The sequence below is a fragment of the Lissotriton helveticus genome, chromosome 1_1, assembly GCF_964261635.1.
Source record: "Lissotriton helveticus chromosome 1_1, aLisHel1.1, whole genome shotgun sequence".
NCBI lineage: Eukaryota > Metazoa > Chordata > Amphibia > Caudata > Salamandridae > Lissotriton > Lissotriton helveticus.
Genome location: NC_136057.1, coordinates 2,088,812,020 through 2,088,832,745, shown reverse-complemented (window position 1 = coordinate 2,088,832,745; position 20,726 = coordinate 2,088,812,020). Strand labels below are relative to the sequence as shown.

The 20,726-nt window shown below is 45.8% G+C and overlaps 1 pseudogene; it reads left to right on the top strand.

Annotated features, from left to right (window-relative positions):
- Nucleotides 1-20,726, top strand: part of LOC144766571 (vitellogenin-A2-like) — a 48,457-nt pseudogene that overhangs the window by 12,310 nt on the left and 15,421 nt on the right.

Genomic DNA, 20,726 nt, shown 5'->3' with positions numbered 1-20,726 from the left:
GTTAAATGCCTATTAGGTCATCTAAAATTCATGTACCGTATTGTGAGAGCAGGCAGATACTTTTGTAGGAAACTTGGATTTGCCATGTCAGCAGTTAAGTTGCCCCATCATAGAATGAGGATATCTGCTAGCATGAGAGCTGAGTTGGAATTTTGGTTAATGTTTCTCTGATCATTTGATGGTGTCACAATCCGGTCATTAGACGAAGATTTTGTATGGCAGATGCAACTATTTTCAGACGCTTCTGGTGCAAATTGTTTTGGTTTGTTCTGGGAAGGGAAATTGTGTGTGGAAAAGTGGCCGTCCAACTGGGTATTATAAATGAAAAGTTTCGCCTTTCTTGAATTCATCCCATTGGTAGTAGCATTGCCGCATTGGGGGAAGAGCCTAGCAAACAGGACAGTGTTGTTTCATGTAGATAATAGAACAGTAGTGGATTTGGTGAATGGTCAGCAGGCAAAGGACAAACACTTGTTAAAGATACTACAAAGATTTATGTTGGGCTGCTTAATGTTTAACATAGTGTTCAAAATTAGGCACATGCCTGAAGCTGACAATAACATTGCAGATGCGCTATCTCATTTTCAGTGGCAGAGATTCTATGGTTTGGCACCCGGAGCTGATCTGCAGAAGACTCAGGTGCCCAACGAAGTACAGTATTTAGCAAATGGATAGCTCAACATCTTATTGAGAACTCTTTAGCAAAAAGCACCAAATTGGCCAATAGGAGAGCATGGTTAGAATTTCTAGACTCAGCAGCTGCTTATAGAATTAATCATAAAAGAGAGATGGAGAAATGTAGGTTTGACATAACTAATTTCATTATGACTATCATAGAGAAGAATATTTCCTCCACAAAAATAGCAGGAAAATGAGCAGGTGTGTTGTTTTATGGGAAGTTCTTTTGGGGATATGAACCATCAGTAGGCAAAATGGGAAGAATTTTCAAAGGATGGGCAAAAATAAAAAAGAGAAGTCAATTTGTGCGAGAGCCAATCTCACTGAAACTTTTATTTAACATAACAAGAAATTTGCAATTGATTTGTTTCTCTGACTTTGAGAAAGGTTTATTCAAGTTATGCATGATCTGGCTATTTTTTGGTGCTTTAAGAATATCCGAATAGCTAGGCAAAGCAAAAAATGATGACCTTAAAGTTAAAAATGTTTCCATTTTGGAAAATGTTATAAGTATTTTAGCCAACTGGATCACTTTAGAAATGACATCTACTGCCTGCACCAAAAAGAAATTAATTAATGTATGGAATTGGGCTTGTGGACACCCCAGGGACCAGAGGAGTAACTATCCTTTTCCCCATTTTGCCAAAACAGCTGTGAAGAGATTTAATAGTAATAGCACACAATACCTTAGGGAGCAAAGAGGGCTTCAGGATTAGATGGCAGCTGGGCATACACCAGGGCATTTTCCAGTGTGCGTCCCATGATGTGGGAAATTTTCAGCACTTTGAGCACGTCTCAGGCCTCTCCTACAGCTCAGGGAAGGCTGTGGAACTAAGTCCCACCCCAGCAGGGCCACCAAAGTCACTGCAGGCAGGTGAAACCTCCCAGATCACCAACACAGTGTTCCATGCCGCTGGAAATGCCCAGCAGCTTTAGGGCATCTCAGGGCTCTCGTGTGGCTCAGGGAAGGCTGGGGGGCAAAGTCCCACCCCAGCATGGCCACCAAAGTCACTGCGGGCATGTGAAACTGCCCAGATCACCAACACAGCGTTCCACGCTGCTGGAATTCCCTGTCGCTTTTAGGGGATTTCATGCCCCTCCTACAGTTCAGGGAAGGCTGAGGGACAAAGTCCTACTGCAGCAGTGCAGCCAAAGTCACTGCAGGCAGGTGATACTGCACAGAACACCAATACAGTGTCCCGCACTACGGGAAATGTCTGGCGTGGAAAAACCGTCCAGATCGCCAACACAGCTGTATGTTTATTTATGGATGCCTGTAAGTGCTTTGATCTGCATAAAGCGAAACAAAAGGGGATGATGGACGGAGCGTTTGAGCAAATCAAACACTCACCCCCAGTCAACTGATCTGGGTTTAATCCATCACCATTCTTTAGCCCACTCAGCCACCCCATTTCAGACATGGCCATATGCAAATCAGTCTGACCCTGTGCCTCATGGGAACAGTCCAGCCCGAACTGCCAAGCCATGTCTTCCATGGACCGGAAACAAGCATCCTGGGACCGGTTTCGGATTCATAATCCTCATCAGCCAGGCTATCTTGAATCCAGTAGCCAAGTGAGCAAGGGACTCATGTCTGAGCATACCCTGCCACACTTAGGGCGAACAAAGCGATACAAAAGGGGATGATGGACGGAGCGTTTGAGCAAATCAAACACTCACCCCCAGTCAACTGATCTGGGTTTAATTCATCACCATTCTTTAGCCCACTCAGCCACCCCATTTCAGACATGGCCATATGCAAATCAGTCTGACCCTGTGCCTCATGGGAACAGTCCAGCCCGAACTGCCAAGCCATGTCTTCCATGGACCGGAAACAAGCAACGAGGGACCGGTTTCGGATTCATAATCCTCATCAGCCAGGCTATCTTGAATCCAGTGGCCAAGTGAGCAAGGGACTCACGTCTGAGCATACCATGCCACACTTAGGGCGAACAAATCGATACAAAAGGGGATGATGGACGGAGCGTTTGAGCAAATCAAACACTCACCCCCAGTCAACTGATCTGGATTTAATCCATCACCATTCTTTAGCCCACTCAGCCACCCCATTTCAGACATGGCCATATGCAAATCAGTCTGACCCTGTGCCTCATGGGAACAGTCCAGCCCGAACTGCCAAGCCATGTCTTCCAAGGACCGGAAACAAGCATCCTGGGACCGGTTTCAGATTCATAATCCTCATCAGCCAGCCTATCTTGAATCCAGTGGCCAAGTGAGCAAGGGACTCATGTCTGAGCATACCCTGCCACACGTAGGGCGAACAAAGCGATACAAAAGGGGATGATGGACGGAGCGTTTGAGCAAATCAACCACTCACCCCCAGTCAACTGATCTGGGTTTACACCATCACCATTCTTTAGCCCACTCAGCCACCCCATTTCAGACATGGCCATATGCAAATCAGTCTGACCCTGTGCCTCATGGGAACAGTCCAGCCCGAACTGCCAAGCCATGCCTTCCCTGGACCGGAAACAAGCTTCCGAGGACCGGTTTCTGGCATTACAGCAGTCTTCAACCCGGCTTGCTTGGATCCAGTGGCAAAGTGAGCAAGGGACTCACGTCTGAGCATACCCTGCCACACTTATGGCAGCCAAAAGCGGTACAAAAGGGGGTGGTGATGGACGGAGCATATGAACCAATCAAACACCATGGTTTCTGGGCATCAAGCGGGGGCACCCTTGACCAATGGGATGCAGGGTGCCACATAGATGTATGACCACTTTCTCCAAAGAGTGAAAAAGTCCTATGCCAGGGAGCATCATTCTTTCAAAATCCAGCCTGTAGACATTCTCTCCAGAGGAACTGGATAAGGCTACCCCAACCTGTCTATTTTTACAAAACACTCCCTTTGCAACCCTGTCACTAATCTAATTACAGATGCTCCTGTGTGGCTGAAAAAGCAGGATGTGGGGGTGGGCCTGTGCTGTCTTAAAGTGACAATCTACCATTAAAGTCCAGTTTGGCTACCCCTTACGCCCTTCCTGCCATCCGCTCTGCAGCTTGTACTGCTCCGCCCACAGGAAACCTAGGGGCATATTCACAAGGAGCTATCGCCAAATTAATGGCACTTTAACGCATGCCAAAGTCATGATAAATTTACCTCCCCATTCACAAGCCGGTGTTTACAGCCCACAGCACCAGTTTACCCACGATAGCGGCCACAAAAACCATCGCCAGAGAGGACAGCTCAACATTCTCAAAGACCAGCCAGAATCGGGATAAGAACACAAAACACGCAATAAGGCGTGTTAGTAGCAGGAAATTAACACCTGCTCTGACCTGGTGTAAAGTCGGACCACAGCCTGCACCACAAAAGGGAGCACAGCCCAGAGCCACACCTGATGACAAACACCCAAGAGGGCCACAACACCCATCGACCACCCCTCCCTGGCACTCCGACCAGAGACATGCCACATCAGCTACACCTAAACATGTATGAATTGTTCCACCCGATGTTGCACAATCACAACTGGTGACATGCATGTGTAGTCACAGAAATGAGCATCACACTTTCACTTTCGAAGCAACCAATGAAACTTTATTGAAATGACCACTGAAATGAAATGAAGACACATGGTGGCTCCCCTTGGGACAATCCATAGGTCATAGCCTGCAAGACAAAAAACATGACGAGAAGGTGTGTCCTGCGCATATCAAAGGACAGAGAGAGAGCGAAGGAGAGAGAGAGAAGAAGAGAAGGGGAGAGAGAGAGAGAGAGAATAAGAGAGGGGGAGAGAGAGAGAGTGAAGAAGGGAGGGGGAGAGAGAGAGAGAAGAGGAGAACGGGAGGGAGACAGAGAGAAGAGGAGAGGGGGAGAGAGAGAAGAGCAGAGGGGAGAGAGAGAAGAGGAGAGGGAGAGAGAGAGAGAAAAAGAGAGGGGGAGAGAGAGGAAGAGAGAGAGTGCCGTCCCTGTGCACCCAGGCGACACTGTTCACCTGCTGCCACTGGTGTGTCTCCAACCTGTTGCCGGTATGTATAGCAGTATACCAGGTCACACATCAGAGTCAGAGCCATCATCTGAAATAGAGTCCAGATACATGACTGGCACAGTACACACACTTGCACAAGACAACACCACCCGCCCGCCCATGCACACCCAGGCAGAGGCACCCAAGCCCCTCCCGCCGTCCATCGGAGCATGCCCACCCATGCACACCCGGATCTCACTGCTCATCTTCCGCCACCGGTGTGTAGTCAGCAGGTCCCACCATGTGCCGCTGCAAGTCACAAGCCTGGGGCCCACGGACATGGCACCCTCCACACCATGCAGCCATGCTGCGCAGGCCACCAGGTCTCACGTTTGGTGATGGGTCTTGATTAGTCCATGATATAGGACATACCAGGGCACCCAGCACCATTGCAGGCTGCACACACGCTCACCCCAATGGGTGCCACTAACTCTGTGATCCTGGGAGCGAGGGCACGTGGCGGTAGGCCTACACAGCAGTCCAGCAGGGAACACAAATCCTGAGCAGTCCGGACACCGGAATGAGGCATCATCGCAGGCCGCACACCCGCTCAGCAGCTTAATATGCCAATGAGCCTGTGCACCCAAAGTCACTGTCCCGTGGCGGGGTGCCTGTGCCGGACGCAATGCACCATTGAGCCACAAACCCTGTTTAACCCCAGTCAGTGCAATGAGATGGTAAACCTGTGCCGGCCTCAAGGCCTCGGGTCCGTCACCCAGTCACCACCAGCAGAGGGGTATGTGACATCGTTGGCCCATTATAATTTTGGGGTCACATGGCCTGTGACGCCTGTGCCAGATGGGTGTGGTGTGCATGCAAACCTGACCTCAGGGAGTCGCTGTGACATGCTGACAACTAGACCAGTGACCTGCACACCACCAGCGAGTATGCCTGCGACGGGTAGCAATGAGGCCCCCCCTCGGAGCGTTAGCAGAGTGGTCTGGCCTGCCGTATGCCGGAACAGCGCAGGGCTTGCAGAAATTACTCGTGGGCACTGGGTCTGGTTCAGTCCATGTCCGGAAAAGAAAGTGACTGTTGTGGTGTTCACGGGACCCGTTATGCAATTTGCTATGGAGCGCCCTTTTACTGGCATCCCACAGGATGAGCATCATTGACGCAAGGAAAATCACTGACCCTACATTCATCCACACATACATACATGAATGATGAAAGACATGACACAGCAGTGGGTCACTGGATGTTTATTGCACATCGAGTGCATTCTGCAGCTCGAGCCGTACAGGGCAATGCCGAGCACACTACACAATATGGGTCTGTGGAGGGCCAGCCAGAGTCCATCCGGGGATGCGGAAGAGGAAGGGTACAGTCTGTAGTGTGGTTGCTGTGTCATTGGTCATCAAACAGGATGTGGCCTCCCATGTCGTTGTCCAAGGTGAGTGGACCTGAGTGAATCTGGGGTCAGTGGAAGGTCATGAGGCCATGTGGGGGACCAAGCAGAAACAGGCCAGGTGGCGGAAATGAATGCTACTGAGTCCTTCCGATCACAGGGACATCCACATCCTCATCCTCGGATGAGTGCTCTGCCCCACATGTGGGTTTAGCTGTACCGGCTTGCGGCACTGTGTGCCACTGAAACATCAGTGGCCGGGGGTGGATTGTTGGCTGCACTGTGTCCCACTGACAAATCAGGGGCCGGAGGTGGATTGTCAGACGAACTGTGTCCCACTGACACGTCAGGGGCTGGAGGTGAATTGTCAGCAGCACTGTGTCCCACTGACACATCAGGGGCCGCAGGTGGATTGTCGGCCACACTGTGTCCCACTGACACATCAGGGGCCAGAGTGGTTAGGCCTGCCGCTCTGGGAGGCGGAGGCACACCAGGGGGCGGAGATGTGGATGGTGTGGGGGCAGCAGCATTCATTATCGCCATGCCTTGTAGCAGCAATGCCATGATGAGGATCTGCAGGGCATGGTAGATCCCAGCTACATTCAGCTGATGTGCAGCGGTGGCTGCTATCCTTTCCACCTCCTTCCGCACCATGTCCTCCATGAGCCTCCGCATGTGTGCCAGCTCACGGCTGGTATTGCTGGAGCCACTCTGAGCAGACAGGTGTTCTTCTCTCCGCATCATGACTCCAGCGATGTCAGTCAGGGCTTGTTGGAGACCATGGAGCGGGCCTACACACAAGGATGGCATCAAGTTTGGTGATGCCGAAGCCCAACCGTACCTGCTCTGCTGTCTCCCTCTGGCACTCCACCACACGGCGTTGTGTTGTTCCTGGAGGTCTTGGGGGAGTGCCGGGGTGGTGGTTGCCTCCTGCTGGGTGCTTTGGGTAGTGGGTGAGGTCTTCACGATGTAGCTGGGCTGCCCTGATCCTCGAGGTGAGTGACAGATGAGGTCATTGATGTCTTGGATGGATTGGCTGTTGATGATGGTGTTGTCCTCCTCGTCATCAGTGAAGAGTGGCTGGGACTGCTCTGCCGGAGGTGTTGATGGCACTCCTGCGATGTGAAGGGGAGATGGTGTATTACAATGCGTCCACATGTATGTAGCCACAATGGCGTTGTACATTGTGACAGTCTGTAGATCTGGGCAAGGACCAAGAGTCATTGTTGGTGTGCCCTGTGCTCTGCTTGATTGTGCATGTGTGCCATTGTGCCCATCTCCAACCATCCCCCAGTACCTGGTGGTCACCCATCCTGTTGTGGTTGTGTTGTGTCCTGTCGAGCAGTGTCGGATCACCTGACTCCATTTACAGTCTCCACACTGATGACTGTTGACACCAGCTCATCCATGCCATCCAGCTTGAGCTGTGGTGCTGGGCCCCCACCTCCAGTCTGCGTTGCTGCCTTCTGGTTGGCAGAGAGTTTCTCCTTGGTCCTCCACTTGATGTCATTCCATCGCCTCTTGACCTCGTCCATTGCCCTCTTGTGCTCTCTGACGGCATTCACCTTGTCCACGATGTCCCGCCTCATTCCATTTTTGGTGCCCAATGACACGTTGGAGGTGACAAACAGTTGTTGATGGTGTTCCATCACCTCTGTGACTATGATCCTGTTCACCTGCAGACTGAACTTCGTCTTCCTCGTCTTCTTGTCCTTTCCCTTCCCTGTCCCCGAGGTCCCGGGTTGGTCGTGCGGGGTGCTTGTAGGTTTGCGCTTGTCCACTGCGCCTGCTCCAGCTGTCTCCATGGTGCTTGGATGTTGGTCAGTTTGTGTTTGGGTGTTTTTTCTACTTTTATGGTGATTTTTCCCGCCTGCCAGGTTTGTGTTGCAGGCCTGGCACTGCTTATTGCTGATTTCCTCATCACTCTTTGGCACATCGCAGGTTTTTTGGTGTTGTGGTTTGTGTTTTTGTCTCCATTGAGGTGGTTGTATCACGGACATTGTCACCACGTTGGGAATTCCACATTGACACAGGTTTTTTACCCGCAACAGGCTGCGATGTTGAAAGGTGCATTACGCTACTCTTGCGGTAGTTATAAAATATTCTTGTGAATATACCCCCTAGTGAGTCCTCCTAGAGGACACTTCACACCTCATCAGGCAGCACTGGCACAGCCTGAGAGCAGGCTGGCAAATCAGTAGAGAGCAGCTGTAAAAATGGACTTTGGCGGGCTGCTTATAATTACAAGGCACCCTACACCTGGATTACCTAGGGGAGAATTTAGGGGTGATGTGTAAAAATGAGGTAGTTTAAGACTTTAGAAGTACCTTTAAATCCAAAGTCGAATTTGCACATGATTTCATTTTAAAAGCAGCCTGAAAGGCAAAGCTGGCTTTTAAAATGACAGGAGGCACCATAGTAGCGCACAATCCAGTGCAGGAAATATACTAGGCCTTTAAACCTCCCTCCCCTATTATATACTAGTGTCTTATAGATAGTTTGAATCCCCCTTGCCTTATTGTCTACTAGGGACTTATAGGAGTCTGTCATTTCCAATTGTAATAATACCAAATTACCATGTACTTTTAACACAGAGCGCATGCCCTGGGTCTGGTTAGTTGAGCCCAGGGCACAGTCAGAATGAGAAAACTAGCATCTGGTGGTCAAAATGGGGGCAAAAAGTGGGGTCGGACACGGCAAACAGATTTTAATTTCACACATCAAATATATGTGTTGTCAAGTTTCTTTTATCCACACACATGTCTTAACATGAAGAAAAGTCATAATTGAGCGGAATACTTCTGTTCACATTGCATTTCAGCCATACATTGGCGCATTTAAAATATGTGGTAGTATTGGGTGGCAGATAAGTTATGCAGTGTGGACCATCTGATGGATATAAGGGTTGTCGATTTAGTAAATTTAATATGCCAGTGTGAGTAGCAGATATATCCAGAGAGAGGGGTTAAGAAAATAAAACAGAGAACGAGTTCAAAGCACCAGAGTCAAATCTCATTAGAGGGGCCCTGAAAAACAGATGTCATTTTTCCACTCCAGTATACCTCCATTATGATGTAGTGCTAGAGCTTGCCATGCTCCTTCTGCTTTGGAAGAGAGAGCTCTGAGTGCACCTGTCCGCTTTGGACTGATACTTCCAATGTACTAGTGAAACAGCTACATAGTTAATAAGAGGAAAGACTGTATAAGTCATTGTTAGACCTAACACTCTGGTGTAGCTTTCGCCCGAACCTTTCGCCTTAACTCCTCCTGTTTTACAGAATTGTTTTTTATCTGCTCTAGGATGCTGTGCACTTTACTACTGTTATCAGTTTTAAAGTGTGGGGGCTCTCTCCCTAAAACATTGTAAAATTGTCTCACACCGAATTGGCACATTTAATTTACTTGTAACTCCCTAATAAATAACACTACTTGTATCCAGGGCCTGTAAATTAAATGCTGATGGTGAGACAGCAGAGCTCCATGTAAAATTTTGAAACATATCTCAGCGCTGAAACTGCAGGCTGTAGTTCAGTTTTGAACTGCCTTTTCGATATGGCAAAATAAGCATTTTTCCTAGACCTACACATTCCTTTTAAATTTTTATAAGCCACCCCAAAGGTAGGCCTTAATAGCTGCTAGAAGAGTAAGCATGGTATTTGACAAGTAGGAAATGTCTGCTTAAGTTGTAGATTTCCTGGCAGTGAAAAACTCTGAAAGTGTTTTTTTCACTTTGGTATCAATTCCATTGACTAGCAATGCGTTCCCTTATTGAAATATTATGTGCTAACCTGGAATTGGGATCAGTTAGAGATATGCGGTTTAGACTCAAATGACTTGTAATTTAAAATCCTCTTTAATGGTACAGTCAGGTTTTAAGTCCCAATTCCCACGTTTAGAACTTTTCATGCCCCAACCATTTTTGCCTTATGCCAGTGCCCTGACAGAAGGCACACATTACTGTGAATGGCTCAGTTTTTAGGGTTTATGTAATCCTCCCAGACAGTGACACAAAGGGGACTAAGTGTGGACAGGAAAGACCATCCTACCAGGATGGATGGGGGTGGAGCTCTACCTTCTCAAGATGTTTTTCAAGAATTATTGCCGAAGGTATCCCAAGACCAGGCCCAATACACCCCTTGTATCCTACCTGTACTTCACCGTGGTGGGACTTAACATTTGACTTTGACCTGGTGTCACATGACTAGATACTCGATTTGATCTTTTAGGCTCTAGATTTCACAAAATTGTCTAACTCCGGGTTGTACTGATTCATTTTTGTGTCATTTATTTTTCGAAATTCATGTGGGATTTTTCTTGCGTTTTCACTTTATTAGTTCTGGGGTGCTGCATAAATGCTTTACACATTGCCTATAATTTGAGCCTCACTGCTTTTGTGTCAAGCTACCTGAGGGTTAAGCACAAATTAATTTTGTGACTTTTTGGGGTTCACCAAAGTTTATTAATTGGGCAAGCTTACACTTAAATCATTCTCAACCAATAACCCAAGTTCTTAAAGTAATGCAATCGGTGGCTGTGTGGGCTGAATTATCACCCTCATCTCTATGTCTTAACAGTATCAGCTCTACACCATAGTTACATCTATCTGTAGCCAGAACTAAAACTTGACATTCTAACGCTGGTAGTAGGAATAAACCTGACCAAACATAGAGACATAAAAACATCTGTGCTTTTAGAGAACTCTAGCTGGTCATGATATATTGATGATATTTCTCTACTGGTCTACTGGCTGATCAGCAAGTGTTGTGGGGTTTTAGTTTCACCTTTTATCAAATAACAGGTGAAATCACTTCTGTCAGACTTGATTCTTCGGGTTCCTATTGAGCTTGAGCAAGAGAGGATCATTTCCCTATTCTGAAAAGGGAGGTGATGAGTAGATATTTTAAATCAGAAAAGGGGTTGCACCAGACAACACATAGGCCTGAATTAGACCTGCTTGGTAGGACCCATAAGCCACCACCGAGGTGGCTATGTTTCATTCACAAAAGTCTATTTCTGCATAAAAGGAGATGGTGTGGGTTTAAAAGCTGATCCACTGTCTGTAACTTTTCTCCCTTCCAACATCTCCCCTATACCCTGCCCCACTTTCAGATCATGATTGCTTCCCAGTCCCTCTACACCAAAACTCTTTCAATACTCAACTGCAACTTTGCCTGAACTTGCACCAAGACCGATAAAAGTGGAATTCCCCTCCATGATCAGTATCTCCTTTCATGTATCACTGTAAGGGCCAAATTAAGAAAGCTTTCACATCAGGTATGTATTACTTTTTAATGCAGACCCCACGCAAATTCTTTTTATTCTTTTTATTTGCAAATCAACCCAAATTGGTTTTTGCATTGGTTTGTAAGAAGAAGTAACGCAAATTAGAGTGAAGCACTGCTCTGTGATGCTCTGCGTCAAGGGGGGCGTCAAATGGGTGGTACATGGCCGTTCCCATGCAGCAACCCATTATATTGTAAAGCCTATCTACTAACAATAATAGACAGGGTTCAGGGGCAAAAATGAACGTCACTTGAAAACAGTCGTTAAAAGGAGAAACGTTTTCATTTCTCCCTTCCTTTCTGACTTTGCATGTGTTCTGCACTGTATAGCATACACACAAATTAGGGAAAATTTTAAAAGCTCTATAGTCATTACATTTTGTACTGGAAGGGAACCCTTCAAGTACAAAACCTATGCTAGACTCATGCACACACCTTTGTCCTATGGCAGAAAGGTATGTGAGTGGTGCTTGGCAGCAAATTTCTGAGCTGACACTAGGGCAAGGGGAGGAGAGGGCCAGATCTCTGTAGATATGGCACTCTCCTTCTCTTTCCCTGTACGCAATGTGTCGCAGCATTTTTGGCTGCTGATCTTCTTTGGATTACACTTTTTCTCCCAGATCTTGTGGAACACATCTTTTCACCTCCAGGACAGATCATCATCTTTTACAGGGCAGTCAGTGATGGAGCTCAAGCCACTAAAATTGGTCTGTGACTTACCCCCATCTTTGGTGGGGCCTACCCCACAGACAGAGCTGACAATTGCAGAGCATATAGGCTACACAGATTTTACAGCTATTCCCTACGTTCTAAATGTGACTGGCAAATAAAGGGGATGGTAAACAGGTTATTAATCTTTGTTTGAAGATCCCACATTACCACTCACTTCTAATATGTATATTTGGTATTTATCTTGCTGTATTTTCACACTGAAGGTAGATGCCAGGCAAGGAGGTAGATAACCTCAAAATGTTTCTGTGACCTATGTAGATTTCATTTCCCAATATTTTGGGGGAGGGTCACACATGCAGATATAGATTAATTTTACCACTGTATCTTCCTTCTTGAACAGCGATTCAGTCCATTGCAGAAGGGAAGCGGGGAAGGGTAATTCATTATTTTTTTCTCACTAGTGGAGAAGCAGAAGCTTAGTTGCAAAAGACACAATGAGCAAATTGAACTTCGTGGGTGAAAAGTCAAACAAAATTGCCGTACATAATGCCTATACCTTTAAAACAGTTTGAGTTGTGTCAATAATTTTAGAATAGTTATTTTTAATTGATAAAGAAACAAAAAACTTTTTTTACATTATACATGTTATTATTCACTTCTTAAAAGTGGAGCAATGTGTTCCTTTATTTTAGAAATAATTATATCAACTATTGAAACAGTTGGACGTCTTGGTTAAGCTATTTTAATCTGCAACCCGTCTCCTTAGGTTTCAGTCTCTAAACCTGCAATAAAACCTGCAGGTCACATGTTGTAATTGGATGACTTAGTCTTTTATCCATCTGCAGTGAATTAATTTGGTTTCTGTTAAGGTCAGCAACGTATCCACCTTTTATACAGTAATCGGGCTCAGGGCTAAATGCGAATCCTATGCAAGGGCCCCAATGTAATCTGAATTTCACAGGTCTGAATTTTTGTTAGGTGAAATCATTTTCTCGACGTAAAAGAATTGAGTGTCACGGAATAGCTCTCGGTAAAAGTTATTTTCAACACAAAAAAAACTGCAAAAAATCTACAGTAGTAATTGCTAAATTAAAATAAATAAATAAACAATTTGCACAAGCTGCAAGGAACAATTCATTTTATAGTAAGTGCTATTTATATCGATTATTATATGTCTACTCCTTGGTATTACTATAGCTCTGTAGTAAACATGTACACTGAGTCTGGTTTGATTCAGAGTAAGAAGCACGACTTTTCATCAGAGGCTGTTGGAGCTGTGGTTAGAGGGGGGCTGCAGGTTTGCTGCCATCTCTTAAGAGCGCTGGAACTGCAAGAGGGAGAGCAGACTACAGTATGCACAGGTTGGACTCAGTTCCTGTTTCCGGTGATCTGCATCTGCTGGTGCTTCCTGCTGCTGCCACTGGGGAGCATCTGAGCACCTGGGTGCCCCCTGCACAAAAGCACCGGGTGCAGCATGGGAGATGATGGTAGCACGGAATCCCACACGGACCCCAGGCTGGATCAGCAACACCGAATAAACCTGCAACATTTTGCCTAGCGCATCAGCTGAAATCCAGAGAGAGAGACTAATTTGCATATTAGGTACCAATGGAAAATGCACTGCAGGGAAAGTGTAAACTTCTGCAAAATGTCACAGGCTCTCTGTGAGAAATTGGCCTGGTATATGATGCTCACTAGTTCTAGTAATCACATTGTACCATGCCAAGCAACCCTTATGATGATTGGTTGTAAGTCAACCTGATAGACCAGCTATCCTAGTAGCGTGGACAAAACAGTCTTAGGCTAAACTCTGTAAAGGCATGTGAAGCAAGCTGTTTTACCATACACAATCCCCTTGAATACCAAATGAAAGGACACCACACAGATATATATTGAAAATGTATATATATGTATTTACTACAATATCCCCTATACTCTTTATGAGCACAGAAGCAAATGCGTTAAAACAAAACACAGTTTAAATACACAAAAGTTGCACAATATGGATGAGCCCTAGGGGCCACCTAAACCATATACTAAAATAGTGGTATAAGAACCACCAATCTGAAAGGAAATAGGCCTAGGGCCTGGGGAATCGCTGGAGCTTTTCGGGACTAACAGTGAAGAAGTCGGGAAAGGCCCGCGGGACTCGGGTGCAGCGCTTAAAGCACACGCATGCACCAATGCAATGTCAATGGTGCGTAAAGGTTACAAAGTTAGTGTTTTAGGAACCTTCCGACTGACCTAGAAGGACAAAACTTTAGATCTAGGCACTAGAGGTGTGTACCAGTGTAGGAACACCGGCGTTGCTGAGTTACCTCACCCACAGGAAGCGGGTGCACAGGTGCGAATATGTGTCGGGTTTCGTCACGCAGGTTGAGGGTGCCTGGAGATGAAGATGCTGCAGGCGGGTCGTCGAGGAGAGTTCCGGTGGATCCAAGGATGGATCTGAAGATGTGAAGACCTGAAAGCAGAGGGGACAATGTTCAAAGTCACTAGCCAGTGACTACCGTGGAACCAAGATGGAACCAGGCGATGTCGGGTGCAAACAGGTGAAGAGGTGCAGCTTGTCTCCGCAGCCACGTGGACACGAAGAGGTCAAGGACATCCAGAAGTCGATCACTAGCTGTCTCACGAAGGTTCTAGCTGATGGCGGTATCGGCAACTTGATTGGAGCAAACAGGCCTTGGCTAATGCAAGCCACGCAGGAAGTGGAAAAAGCTTGTTACTCGGACCAGCAAGGTCAGAGCGGGTGCTCCTTCTCAGGGAAGCAAGGGCCAGTCTGGAGCAACCAGACCAGTGGTGTAGATTGTAGGTTTCGTCACCAAGATGGCCGCTAACCACGTGGCAATTGGCCGGGATGGCGCATCGAGTGGCAAAGTGCAAAAGGGCCCCACGCAGACCGTGGAGATGCCTGGGGGGCTGATCTTCGGTGCAGATGCTGCTCGGTGGTGGGGCTTCTCAAACCCCAAAGCACAGCGTCGAGGGTGCCTCGGGTGCTGCGCAGTCAGCTTCTCGGGGGTCTTTCAAGATGGCCGGTCCCATGTCTCTCGGTGCCTCCACGGGTCTCTTCTTTGCAGGGACTGTGGATCTGGCTCTGAGATGTCTGGGAGTCTGGTTCTCATTGGGCTCTGGGCTCAGGCTCCGGCAGGAGGCGGCAGCAAAGCAGACGTCGAGTTGCTGGTTGGTGCCTGTATTCACAGGGTGGTCACTCCTTGGCCAAAAGGGAGATTCTCTTCAGTCTTCTGTGCAGCAGAATGTCGACGTCCAGATTTCTTCTTAGTTTCAAGTCGAGTTCAGGATGATCTGAAGTCTTGGGACACAGCTCCTACTCTTATTCTAAATCTAGGGGCCGGATTACCTGCTAGGTCCCTCCTCTGGGTGGGACCAGGAAGGGGGGTGGTTACACCCCCTTTCCTTTGTCCAGCTTCGAGCCAAGACTGGGGCTGGAGAGCCCCAGCACCGGTTTGAACTGGCCTATGCACAGGGACACCTTGTGTGCCCCAGGCATGTCTCAATCTATTTAGCCCTGTCCTACCCAATACACAAAACCCTGTCTGGGGTGGTGCTAGCACCTCCCAAGGCAGGAAACCCATATTCCAAGCCTCCCTCGCTGGAAGGACTCCCAGCAGCAGGAGATCAGACTTGTGTCTCTGGTGGCAGCATCCATTTTGTGATGCTGAGGCTCATGTTTAACTTTATCCGGGTTTCAGGTTATGTACATGTTGTGTCCCTCTAGAAGGGTGGAATGCTACCCCCGTCGCCAGAACTGGCGAGGGGGTAGTATTCCAATTCGTATGACACCTTACTCGACATGTTTTGATAAAGCCAAACCAAAGATAGCATTTAACCGCGAGGTTCATAATGCACTTAAGAGTATATGGTATGGCAGTATCATGGAACAGCTAAAGGACGTGGTTCCGAAAGCTGCAGACAGGCTCAGCTCATGCCAGAGCACCATCTCACATAGTTCCAAGCACTCTGCCTCCAGGATTGATGAGGCCTTCCATAGGAGTGGCTGATAGGAACATATGTGTCCATTTTAGGTTAGATATAGGCATACTATACCTAAGTAAGGGACGGTTACACCACCTTACCCCAGCTGAGTGATCAGCCAGTTGTGTCAAATATGGAGGCCAGGCCAGGGGTGGCACAATACGTGCTGCAGCCCCTGGTAGGCCTTGGAAGCACCTATGCCCTGGGTACCTGGGGTACACTGTTACAGGGGCCAATAAGGTGAACCAGTTCCAATTTCGTAATGCACCTAATGTGCATTGGTATTCATTTAGAGAGAGAACAGCAGGCTGTGAACTAACAGCTGAAGTCACAGGCAGACTAATTTACAAAAGGCATGCTACTGCTGGAATTTTGACCGTTTACACAGGGGGCTCCAAACCGGTCCTGGAGGGCCGGATCCATGCCAGATTTTGTGCATTTAAGAAATCTCCTTAACTGAGTTTGTAAACTGTGAATTGGAATTTCCGGTTGGGGTGAGGGGAGTTTTATTGGATTAAAAAACTCAAAGGGCAGATTTACAAGCCCCTTGGCATAGTACTAAGGCATCCGTACTAATTCGCACTGCGCAAATTGCACGTCACACAGTTCAATAACAGTACAAAAACTGTGCTTAATCACATAGCGTAGCAGCTTAATCAACAACATCCTCAGATACTATGATACAGCAATTTTACAAGCTAAAAAGCTTATAACCAATTCACGAAACTGAACTTTTTCAATGAAAACATCAGGCAATGAGAGAGGTGATGAGTTTGGGGTCCCCCCTAACCTAGGGGGAGAACCAAGCAGACCCTTGAACACAAAGAGCATAAACAAAAAGCACATCTTGTTGAACTTCGGTGGTGGTCCCATCCTCTTTGGACCACCCCAAGCACAGTTATTGGCAAAAAAAACAATCCCAACCAAAGGCCCTACAAAGCATTATGGGACCAAATTAGCAGTGGGCAGTGAATATTATAGTATCCAATATCAAAATAATTCTACAAAGAGCTGCAGTTCAACTAGTCGTTACTAGATGTCCCTCACGAGTCAAATGCAAAGCACTGAAATCATTCTTACATCAAGCTGCAGTTCCACTAGTCGTTACTAAATGTCCCTTACGAGTCAAATGCAAAACCATTGAAACCCTTTCGTCAAGCATTTGCATTTGACAACTTCCTTTATTTATGCCCATCCTGCCTTCTCTCATCCTTTGTTTGTCTTTTTCCCTTCCTTCTCGCCATTAATCCATCCATCCACCTGTGCATCCCGCTCTCCATATATTTATTCAATCAAAAATGTTTCTTTCCATCCATGACTGTATCTCTTCTCTCCATCCATTCATCATTCTCTGCATTCATCCATCTCACATCCACCGATCATCCATCCTTCCCCATCAACCCTTTTCATTCATCCCTTCATCCTCTAATCCATCCGTTCATCCATCCACCCTTTCTTCATATATTTCTCTCCATTCTTCCCTTTCATCATTCTTCCATCCCTTTCACTGCAAGGGTTCATATTTATGAGCTTGTTGGAGACCAGATTAAACTTCGACGGAGCCATAAAAAACAGGATGGAATCAATGAATAATGTTTAACCATGTAAAGAGCTAGGGGTGTCTCCTAGTGTTCGAATTTTAGAAAGTAGGAAACAGCATAGCATATCATTATTTTTTAAATATTTTCATTAGGAGGTTTACAATTCAAGTCATGTGAAACGGGGTCCTTTACCGAAGAAGATATGATTCACAAAAGTTAATCAAAAGTCGGATTTGGAATTGTGAATATAATTATATTTCTAAAGCCAATCCTAAATCCTATGAAGAAATATATGAAATTACAAATAGAGACTTGCTTACTTAGGCCCAACCTGTGTATGGCTGAGTATAGCTGAGTCTTATTAACCGGACCTACAGCATTTCCATGGCGTGATACACAGATACAGGCTCTGTGATTGCAAAACTTGATCATTAATATTCCTACAGATTGGATTGCAAACGACCCAATCCTATCTGATGTGTTTGCCTGGATTAATAACCTACAGGTATCCTTCATAGAAATGTGTACTTTTCCAGATCACTTCCCCTGAATTCAAAGAGTACAATGGCATCTGGCCCAAGGATCCATTCACTCGGTCGTCAAAGCTGACCCAGGCTCTCGCTGCTCAACTCAGCAAACCAGTGAAGTTTGAGTACAGCCATGGACGTATCGGAGCCATATATGCCCCAGAAGCTGTGTCTGAAACTGTACTCAAGATTTACAGAGGGTTCGTGAACATGCTTCAGGTCGCCATCAAGCAGATGCAAAATGTATACGACTTGCAGGAGGTTCGTTTCAAATATTTTCAAAATATAGTTATAACAAAAGGTTGAGCCACTGATAATTCATGTACATATAAATGGTATACCTCTAGATTTTGGAGTTTGTGAAGTGAAGACTCATGGTTTGACCTAGGCTGGCTTCCTCTTAGATATACAAATGGTAATTACTGAGCAAAATGAGGAGAGGGAATGAGTGGTGAGGTCTCCTTTGCCATGCAGGAAGCAATACTGCACTCACTCTCAGTGAGTCTAACAGTAGTATGTTCAAACTACACCTGTGCCACAAATGTTTGAATTCTGCACCTCCATTAGCTACCAGAACATTATTTAAAGATTAATGACTACATGGTCATACTAGGTGCCAGGTTTATCAACACTTTCTGTGGGTACAAAGTCACCAGAAGTGACACAAACCAGTGCCCAGTATTGATTTGGAACTTAGGGGCATATTACCAACCAATAGAGATAATTTTTGTCTCTAACTTGTTTAGAGACAAAAATTATCGCCGCACATCGGCGATTTTTATCGCAGATAAACCTTGCTATTAGCAAGGTTTATCGCAAATGCGATAAAAAACGGCCGCAATGCATGAATATCGCTGAAAAGTCAGCGATATTCATGCATTATCGAGCAAATGCTCTTAGCCATGTTATCCACCTCCCATTGGTTAACATGGCTAAGAACTGCTCAGGGCAGGTGTTAGCTTTTAGAGATATTCGAATATCTCCAAAAGTTGGTAATAGGAGATAGCGATGTTAGCGACTGTTTCCAGTCGCTAACATCTTGGCACGCCCACTTTGCATGTCATTAGTGATAAATATCACTGACATGCAAAGCGGGGCCCAAGATGGTCGCTATCTCCTATTAGCTGTCGCTAACTGGTGTTAGCGACAGCTTGGTAATAGGGAGATAATTTTATGTCCGCTTTCTTGGCTTTTAAAGCCAAAAAAGCGGAGATAAACCCCCTTGATAATATGCCCCTAAGGGGCATATTATCAAGGGGGTTTATCTCCGCTTTCTTGGCTTTTAAAGCCAAAAAAGCGGAGATAAACCCCCTTGATAATATGCCCCTTAATTTCCAGTATGCTGGAAAGTTGTCTAAAATTAACCCAAAGTAGTGTCATGAGCTGCTTTGTGTTATTTTGCATCCCATGCAACCTCCCGTGGTGTTTAACGAACTGGCTGTTCTACTAAAATTTGTAGACAGGGTTTGTGCCAAATTAATATGTCTCGTCCATGCAGATTCAAAGGAGGAACACATTTTTTTTTCTCCAGACTTTTATAACTATGCTTTTGGGTTGTACTGTCCAGGAGACAAAGTGGAAAAAGTTTAGGCGTACGTCGAAGTATAGTATTTTGTAAGGAAGAGTACTTTTCCAATACACAACCTATGCTAGACTCACTCAAAGACCTGTGCACTATCGTGCAAAGGTGTGTGCATGGCAAAAGGTAGCCAAACAGTACACCAGCGCTTATGCCGAGAGTTGCAGCATCATAGCTTAGCAGATATGGTCCTATCCTCACCTGTTCCTCTCATGCAATGCTGCACAGCAACTTTGATTCTGGCAGAGCACGGCATAAGATATTAGTGAATCGGTCCCTCATTTCTCTTTCACCTTCTCCATACAACAAGGTACATACATATTAGTACATTCTGTATCTTTCCTTTAGGATTTAAACCCCCACTATGTACGTAATCCATTTATTATTTTCCATAAATTTGTTTAGAGGTTTTATAGCATTTATAAAAATACAAAGACTGAAACTTCTATTACTGAAATACCTAAAAACGAGTAACAAAATGGTACTTACAGTACAACAATTGTAAACCTTTCAAAACCATTAGGATGAGCCCATCCATCAATGTATTATAGATGAGGATATGCATTTTGCAGTTTCTGCTATACTTGCCTCTTGCCTGGATTATGCAAATTCATTTAATCTTGACCTGCCTAGTTATCCATGAAATCTTTCCTTCAAAACCAGGCAAACATGTTATTAAGAACCCACTTCTCATTGTCTTACGTGGCAATTATTTATTGTGTGAATTTCATTTATAGTTTTCTGTACTATGTACCTGCTACAATATAGGCAACACCCCCTTGAGCTAATTTGTAAAGCATTTTTTCATTCTTGACCAACAGAGTTTGAAGTTCTTCTCTCAAATTGCTCACTGTCGTTAGATTCAAACGTCCTCCCTAGATAGATTGTTTCTCTGTCCCGCCCACTACTTTGTGCCCCTCAAGGTAAACTCTCCTCTACACTTAGACAATTCACAAAGGCCCTGAAACCTTCAATCTTTTAAACATTGTTCTGTTTATAAGGTTATTTCAGCACCATAGTGACAAGAAAGCAACAGACGCAGACGAGGAAGAGCTTATTGACTAAATACTTAAATAATATTTTTAAAAACTTGCCACGGTGCTCCAGAGTGATG